Source organism: Festucalex cinctus, chromosome 13 (assembly GCF_051991245.1).
Source record: "Festucalex cinctus isolate MCC-2025b chromosome 13, RoL_Fcin_1.0, whole genome shotgun sequence".
Taxonomy (NCBI): Eukaryota; Metazoa; Chordata; class Actinopteri; order Syngnathiformes; family Syngnathidae; genus Festucalex; species Festucalex cinctus.
Window position 1 is genome coordinate 24,565,687 of NC_135423.1, and position 7,757 is coordinate 24,573,443.

Below are 7,757 nucleotides of genomic sequence, written 5' to 3' on the forward strand. Positions count from 1 at the left end.
TAAGACGTTTTACAACCAAAAACAGCAGCACAAGATTTTCGTTTTTTGTTATTTACCTAAATATGCATTTCTGGCTTGAGACAAAATTGGGGCAGGAAAACATTGGGTGAACTTTTAACCCAAAGTTCAGAAGGGTATTATCTATCAAAAAATGCATTGAACAAGTAGTGCCCAGACAGTGGAGCGAAATTCATTTTCTAGGCACTTTTTTGGGGTTCACCCCACGGCCTATTAGCTTTTGACCCAGTGGCTTTTTTTTTTTTTTTTTTTTGGAGAGGCACTGAAAGTCTGTGGTGGAGAAGTACAGTCTTGGAGTTGGCGATGCTCTGAAGTCATGTCGCCATTTACAAGTAGTGTAACAACTGCTGATGTATCGGAAGCATTCTTATTTTTCATTAAATGATTGACCCCAGTTACAAGTTGGCAGATCCACTTCTTTGCTCTAAATTGTCCATAGGTGTGAATTCAAGTGTGAATGGTTGGTTGGCAGCCAATTCAAAGTGTACCCCGCCTCTCGCCCAAAGCCAGTGAGAATAAGCACCATATGGTGTTTTGTGGTGTGGATGAGTTTGATGTTTAGTGTACTTATTTATCTCTTTATTCACTACTTCTTATTTGTTCACTGATGTATAATGTATTTACTTGTAAAAAAAAAAAAAAAACTATTCACACTTCAAAATGTTTGCTTTATTCTTGTTTGCTGCAAAACTGATGTTTGTTTATGTACAGCACTTTGTATACAGCAACGCCTCTTCATAAAGCGCTTTATAAATAAACTTGATTTGAGATCTCCACAAACAAAAGAGAGACTTTTGCAAACTTTCAGAAGCTGGACAAGTTGAGCTGCAGGTGCAACTCGGAGGTAATTAAATATTGACACGAAATAATATCTTTTGATCACATTTGTTAAAACACAGAGGTGATGATCTTCCTGTATGTCTTTCTATTGTCTTCTTACTTTCAGACTCACATACTAACAGCGCCTTTCGAATATCTTGACTTGAGAGGGGGTAAACCCCCTCCCAAAGACCACACACCAATCGGAGGACAAAACATAGATTGCACTCAGTACGAAACCTAACAAATCAACCCACAGAGCACCCCGGACTATCTTGAAGTTTTGCAGAGCACAGGAGACAGTTTTTATTGTGCCCATCACCTCGCCTGCTCCCTCCCAGATGAAGGGGCGGTTGTGCTTATCACATTTTGAAGGACAGATGTTTATGATTGTCAGATTACAAAAACATCACATTGTTGTCTAGTTTTTACAATTTTTCCATTACATTCCTCGGCCTTGATCATTCACTGATCATGGAAATAAGAAGTCAGAAAAGAATACAACAGCAGATGTGTTACACGTTGTGTAACACGTTTCTTAGAAAATCTGCTTTATGTTCACATAGCAAGGTTTCCCAATGAATTTGATTGTGTTGCACATTTTTGTATTTCACAGCTCAGGGGTTTATTGTGTTGGCCTTGTCTTTTTCACTCTTCAATCACCCGCCAAGGACCTGCGTGTAATTCTGTGAAACAGATGAGACGTTATCACCAGTGTTGCCACAGTTACCTTGAAAAAGTAACTTAGTTACTTTACTGATTACTTGGTTTTAAAAGTAACTAAATTGCGTTACTGATTACTTGATTTTAAAAGTAACTACGTTAGATTAAAAGTTACTTTTTTAGTTACTTTCAGCAGCTGCCGATAACACCATCTCAACATAAAAATAATGCAGTAGAAACGGAGTTCCAAATACTTTATTGAAAGTGCATTTTTAACATGAAAATAAAGGTTTTTTTTTATGAAAAACAAAATAGGCAGTCTCTCTTGACTTCTTGTAACGTAAATACTTTTTATAAAACAAAAAATAAAAATCTATCCAGGTTGAAAATGAAAATCCCCTAAATTCCTCTATTGTTTGTTTGTTCCGCTATTCCAGTGTGTACACATGTATCAGTTTAAATATTTATTAGTAGTTATTGACAGTTATAATTGTTTTTTGGTTTGTTTGTTTTTTCTCTTCAAAATAAGGATCAGGAAAACAAAAGGTTGATAATTTAATGTTAAATATAAATATTTAACCTTTAGACAGACACCAACACAATTAAACAGAATATTTGCACATTGTGAAGTATTTCAGAAACATAAATTTAAGACATGAAATAAACCTACCGTCCAGCCAAAAGAAATATGAAGCCACCTTATGGAACAATAAATCTATCAAACACATTTTAACCACTTAATATATGCAAAAATATTTCCAAAAGTTCATTTCCCTTTTTAATCAACAATTTTTGTATTTAACAATTTTTTTTTCTTTTGTCATCACTTTCATTTTTGGTTAATGTATGACATCTTTTTTTGTTTTTTTAATCTGAGACACGATGATGACCACCGAATCACTACTGTTTATATTTTGTTTTTTGGGCTGTCGTAATCGCGGGCACGTCTCAGTTCTCCTATCTGCTGCTCATGCTAGTTGTAGACATTGACAGGGAGCCACAAACTGAGAAATGAGATACTTGCAGTGTGCTTTTAGCTTATAGGCCGTGGGGTGAACCCCAAAAAAGTGCCTAGAAAATGAATTTCGCTCCACTGTCTGGGCACTACTTGTTCAATGCATTTTTTGATAGATAATACCCTTCTGAACTTTGGGTTAAAAGTTCACCCAATGTTTTCCTGCCCCAATTTTGTCTCAAGCCAGAAATGCATATTTAGGTAAATAACAAAAAACGAAAATCTTGTGCTGCTGTTTTTGGTTGTAAAACGTCTTACATTAAATTTGGCAACAGAAAATCATTCCCAGATGTTATAAATACATGTACCTAACATCAGAAATAAGTATTGGTGGTTTGGTGCAATCATGTGAATTTAGATCATTAAATATATTAAATTTGTGCCAAAAAAAAAAACGCTTCAACTAGAAGTGAAACCAGCACACGGATGTTACATTTAGCTATGTTTATGTTTCATATATGAAAACAATTCACAACCTATTACGTCATGAAAGGTACACAAGAAGCAGCATACATTGGCCAAAAATACTACAATGCACCACAAACCTGGAACAAGGCAAAATGGACTAGATGAAAATAGATGCATTCAGAGCCCAGATTATTATAACATATAGAATATTTATTAAAGTATCAGATTGTGTCATCACAGCATGTCATTTATACCCCCCGCCCCCCACCCCTGCCCCCCCACTCAAAAAAATATTAATAAAAAAAATAAAATAAATAAAATAAAAATCAAATGTGCATTCACAATAAAACCTTTGGAACAGCTCTCTTTTTTTTGGCAGACCAATTTAACAAAGGTCTGTGTTGTGGAAAAATGGAATACATTTTTATTTTTGCTTGAAAAGTGTTAAAATGGAGAGTTAACATCTTGATAATGAAACAAACAAAATGGCAAATTTTACATAGATTTTACAGCCCTGCACTGTAAAGTGTCCTGTGATTTTACAACCTGATGTTTTACCAGCTATGTGTTAGTGTCACTTTCTTGGCTTACGTCAGTAGACTCAGTAGTTGATGTATCTGATGAGTGAGGTATCCTGTCTAAAAGTTTGTCAGTTGTTGATAATGTCTCTACAAAAACCATTTCAGAGGTGTTGCTGGAAAGGGGTGTGAAAAACCAGCTGGGGGAAATCACACCTCAATCTTCGTTTCAGTATATACTGCCTGAAATAGAAAATTAAAGGGAAAGATGAGCACAAGATACACATATTCACATCACATTAGGGCTGCTCTATTATGGAAAAAAATAATCATCACCATTATTTTGGTAATAATTGAAATCAAGATTATTCAAAACAATTATATTTTGTTCAAATCAAGAAAATATTTAAACATTTGAAAATAAGACAATTACAATCATATGAAACTATAATTATGTAAGTTGCTTTTGGATCCAACAAAATTTATAATATATATTATTATTCTTATTATTGTTGTTATTATTATTATTATTACGTTAGCAAAAATTTGAAGTTGGGGTGCAGTGTGTGCAGTAAGCTAGTTTTGACACGGGTGTGTGGTAAAATAACTCGTGTGGGCGTGCCACAACTCAAAATTAGTATTATTAGTGCTGCAGCTATCGAATATTTTGGTATTCGGATATCCTACTGAAAATTCTAGTGAATAATCGTATATTTGGATAGAAATAAAAATATACCTATAGGCCTATATACTTTCTTGGTCAAAGAACAATTATAAATACAGAAGACAAAAAAACACATTTGCATATAATAATTAACAACCAACTGGTTTTCATTTTTAGAGAATCAATTTTATTTATTTATTTATTTTTAACTTAAATTGAGCTTGTCAGCAAACTATTTTTTTCTGAAACAGTGAGATTTTAGACAAATCTCTTCCCATAGATTTCAGAGAATGTTTTTCAGTGTGAAGATTTATACGTTACCTGTAGTCTGAAGCATCAAGATCCCCGTGTTTCTTAACACTGTTAACAAACCTCTTAGCTTGTCCATTCTCATCACATCTTTGTCAACTATAATCCTTTGACGGATTACTTGTTCACAAAAGAGTTTGTAGCTCTCAGCATAGGGTTGCCTGAAACACACCTACACTCACTTAACATGTGCAGAGTCATGCTTTCTAATTAATGCTATCTCGAAATGTAAACAGAATACAAGTGACATATTGCTGACCAATGCTTTACTTTTGAAATGTGTAATTTTAGCAAAGTGATAATGAAATAGTGCAATGTAACAACTCACATTTGTTCGTCCCTGGTTGCTGTTGCTGTTGACTTTAAGAACCTTGTGTAATCTCTGAAACAAAACTGCACCTCCATTGTGACAGTCTTTTGTCTTGAATATGCAGAAGAATGGAACAGTCTTTCTTCATCTCAGCTGCCTGCAGCAACCCGCCTTTAGACAAAAAAGAATTACATTATAAGTGTTATTGTCACATCACCTCTTTACAGTATATGCACATCACAGATTTAAGTAAAGTGTTTGTTGAGGTTGATGAGAGAGAGTTTGGGGAAAAGGGAGCGTGTAGCTGTGACTCTCTATTATGACTCTGATGGGCACAGGTAACTCGAGTTTGGTAACAACTGTTGGATTCACTCGATAAATCATTCAACAGCTCGCGTTTTTAATAAACTATAGCCTTAAAACTTAACCTAGCAACAAATTATTTTCAGCCCTATACAAGATATCGGTCACATTAATAACAGAAATGGGCACGCGTGTGTGTAGCACATACCTGCTGACAATGTTTCTGCTTTGGCGAGATGATCCCTCTTCCGTGTGCCTTCCGATCCCAGACGAATATACTTTGAATTTTATTTTTACAAATGATGCAGATGGCTGGAAGGACGGGGCCAGCTGAAGCGATGGGCAAACCTGAACGGGAACGAAGTTTTTTCACCACTTTCTTTTTAACTTTTTTCTCCTTTCGCTCTTCTTCGCTCTCCGACGTTGTGGTCGCCATTTTTGATATGCGGTTGCTATGGTGAGGAGAAAGCAGCAGCTACCTGATTGGCTCATGTGACCTAAATCACACCACTACCGACCTAATGGCACTACGCCCACACCGGAGATCACTGCGCCTCATCGCAAAATAGTGCCGGGGTTTCACCACCGAAAATACAAAATTGGCAGGTTTTCAGAGGGTGAACTCCACGGATTCTTACTTACTACTAATAAATCTATTTTATGAAGTAAAGATTATTTAGTGCCCCTGGTAGTGGAGCGAAACTGAACGAAAACGTGTGTGACCTGATGGCCTATAAGCTACGTCTATGGTTTCATTGCTGCAATTGTATGAGTTTGTTGTACAACAGCGCCCTCTGTTGGTGCAAACAACAACCTGAGTGTATGTTAGTGGGAATCTAGATTAATTAATTTATGATTCCTCGCTTAGATTTTTTTTTTTAATCTATCCCACTATCATCACATTACACATTTTCAACATGTGTGTACATCAAGAGTTGTACAGCAGCTATATCGCCTGAGACGAAGCAAAATAAAATGATTCAACAATCTCCACCTCTCTATGTACAAGAGTTTAGCCTATTGTTGATAAGATTCCTAGCAATGCAGTGTGACTTCACAATATTGTCAATTCTTTGTGACTGATTTGAATTTAATTAGTTTGTATTCCACCCTTCCTGTCAGAGCACATGTTGCTGATTGCTTAAAACTACCACTCTCCATCATTTGATGGAATAAGTGCACATTCTGGACAGCAATGCACATTTGTAATATTGTACTATTTTAATTTTGACACATTTTAATCTATTTTTGTGGTCCAGGCAGCATTATTTGTTTTCCAAAGAAATATATAAAAAAAAAAAAAAAAAAAATGTGTTATGTGTTCCATTTTGATGCAAACTACATTTAGGCCTAAAGTCTACATATTATGTGATTATTAGTTTAAAGATATCCATCCATCCATCCATTTTCTTGACCGCTTATTCCTCACAAGGGTCGCGGGGGCTGCTGGCGCCTATCTCAGCTGGCTCTGGGCAGTAGGCGGGGGACACCCTGGACTGGTTGCCAACCAATCGCAGGGCACACAGAGACGAACAACCATCCACACTCACACGCACACGCACACCTAGGGACAATTCGGAGCGCCCAATTAACCTGCCATGCATGTCTTTGGAATGTGGGAGGAGACCGGAGTACCCGGAGAAGACCCACGCGGGCACGGGAAGAACATGCAAACTCCACCCAGGAAGGTCCGAGCCTGGACTCGAACCGGAGACCTCAGAACTGGGAAGCGGACGTGCTAACCACTCGACTACCGTGCCGCCCGTTTAAAGATATCATTTCTATTTAATATAATATATTCTGGTGAGAGTTTTTGAGTGTTTATGTGCTGCATCACAGACTTTGAAGCTCTGTTATGTTGTTTTTCAGGAGCACTGTGGCACTGAAAGAAGCAGTTTTAAGAAATGAATGAATCACTTTTCACTTTCACAATCACGCAATTTCTTCTTTTAAACAATTATCTGTCTGGCCAATTGTAATGCATTTTACCCAATTTCGGACAATGTGTGTTGCTACTTTTAGACAGATTGGCAGTCCGTGTGTCATCAACAAAGCTTTTGTAAACCTCTTGGAAAAATATTCACTCCTGCTTGACAAGTGGACATTTACATTATCTGCTGTTTGAAATTGTACTGAAAGACACATTTTAAAATCACCTCAACAACTACATTTCTTTCTTTCTTTTCTTTTTTTTTAAGTTGTGACTGACTTGCTAATTTGCTACGACCAGCTTTCAAAAGTAATGCTGAAGACAGAAAACTAAAAGCAAGATGCCAAGAGAACAGAGAAGCACAGGAAGAGACCTCTTCATCACAACAGGCCCATCCACACTATTCAAACTACAGTAGGCTTATAGTAATGGCCCTTTTGACAAAATTGTTGAAATCTATATTTCTTCATTAATGCATAATCATAAAACTTTGCACCATTTGTCATGATTGGTATTGAATTCCATTCCAAATCTGTGGAAAAACAACCATTAGTTTAGCTCCGTGCGAATAATGCTTGAATACTTGACACAACGATGCAGTCTTAAAAGGGGACTATTATGGAAAATTGGCTTAATTGCTTGTATACAAATAAGGAGCGCCTGCACCATCAAATAAGTTAGATATTAAATGTTAGGGCTTGTTGCATATAACTGACGCCCCTTAATTATAAATGTCTTTATACCAAAACAAATCTTGAAAATTGGGATAAACCACCAATAAGCATTGTCCACAAAAGGCT

General features: G+C 36.4%; 1 long non-coding RNA gene across 1 annotated transcript; it reads right to left on the reverse strand.

The window, feature by feature from the left end:
• Positions 1 to 3,272: 3,272 nt before the first annotated feature.
• On the reverse strand, positions 3,273 to 5,954 carry LOC144033324 (uncharacterized). The gene is made up of 3 exons (XR_013287932.1): positions 5,236 to 5,954; positions 4,743 to 4,895; positions 3,273 to 4,575 (listed from the first exon to the last, which is right to left on the reverse strand). It is a non-coding gene; the product is annotated as an uncharacterized LOC144033324 (long non-coding RNA).
• Between the last annotated feature and the right edge of the window lie 1,803 nt (positions 5,955 to 7,757).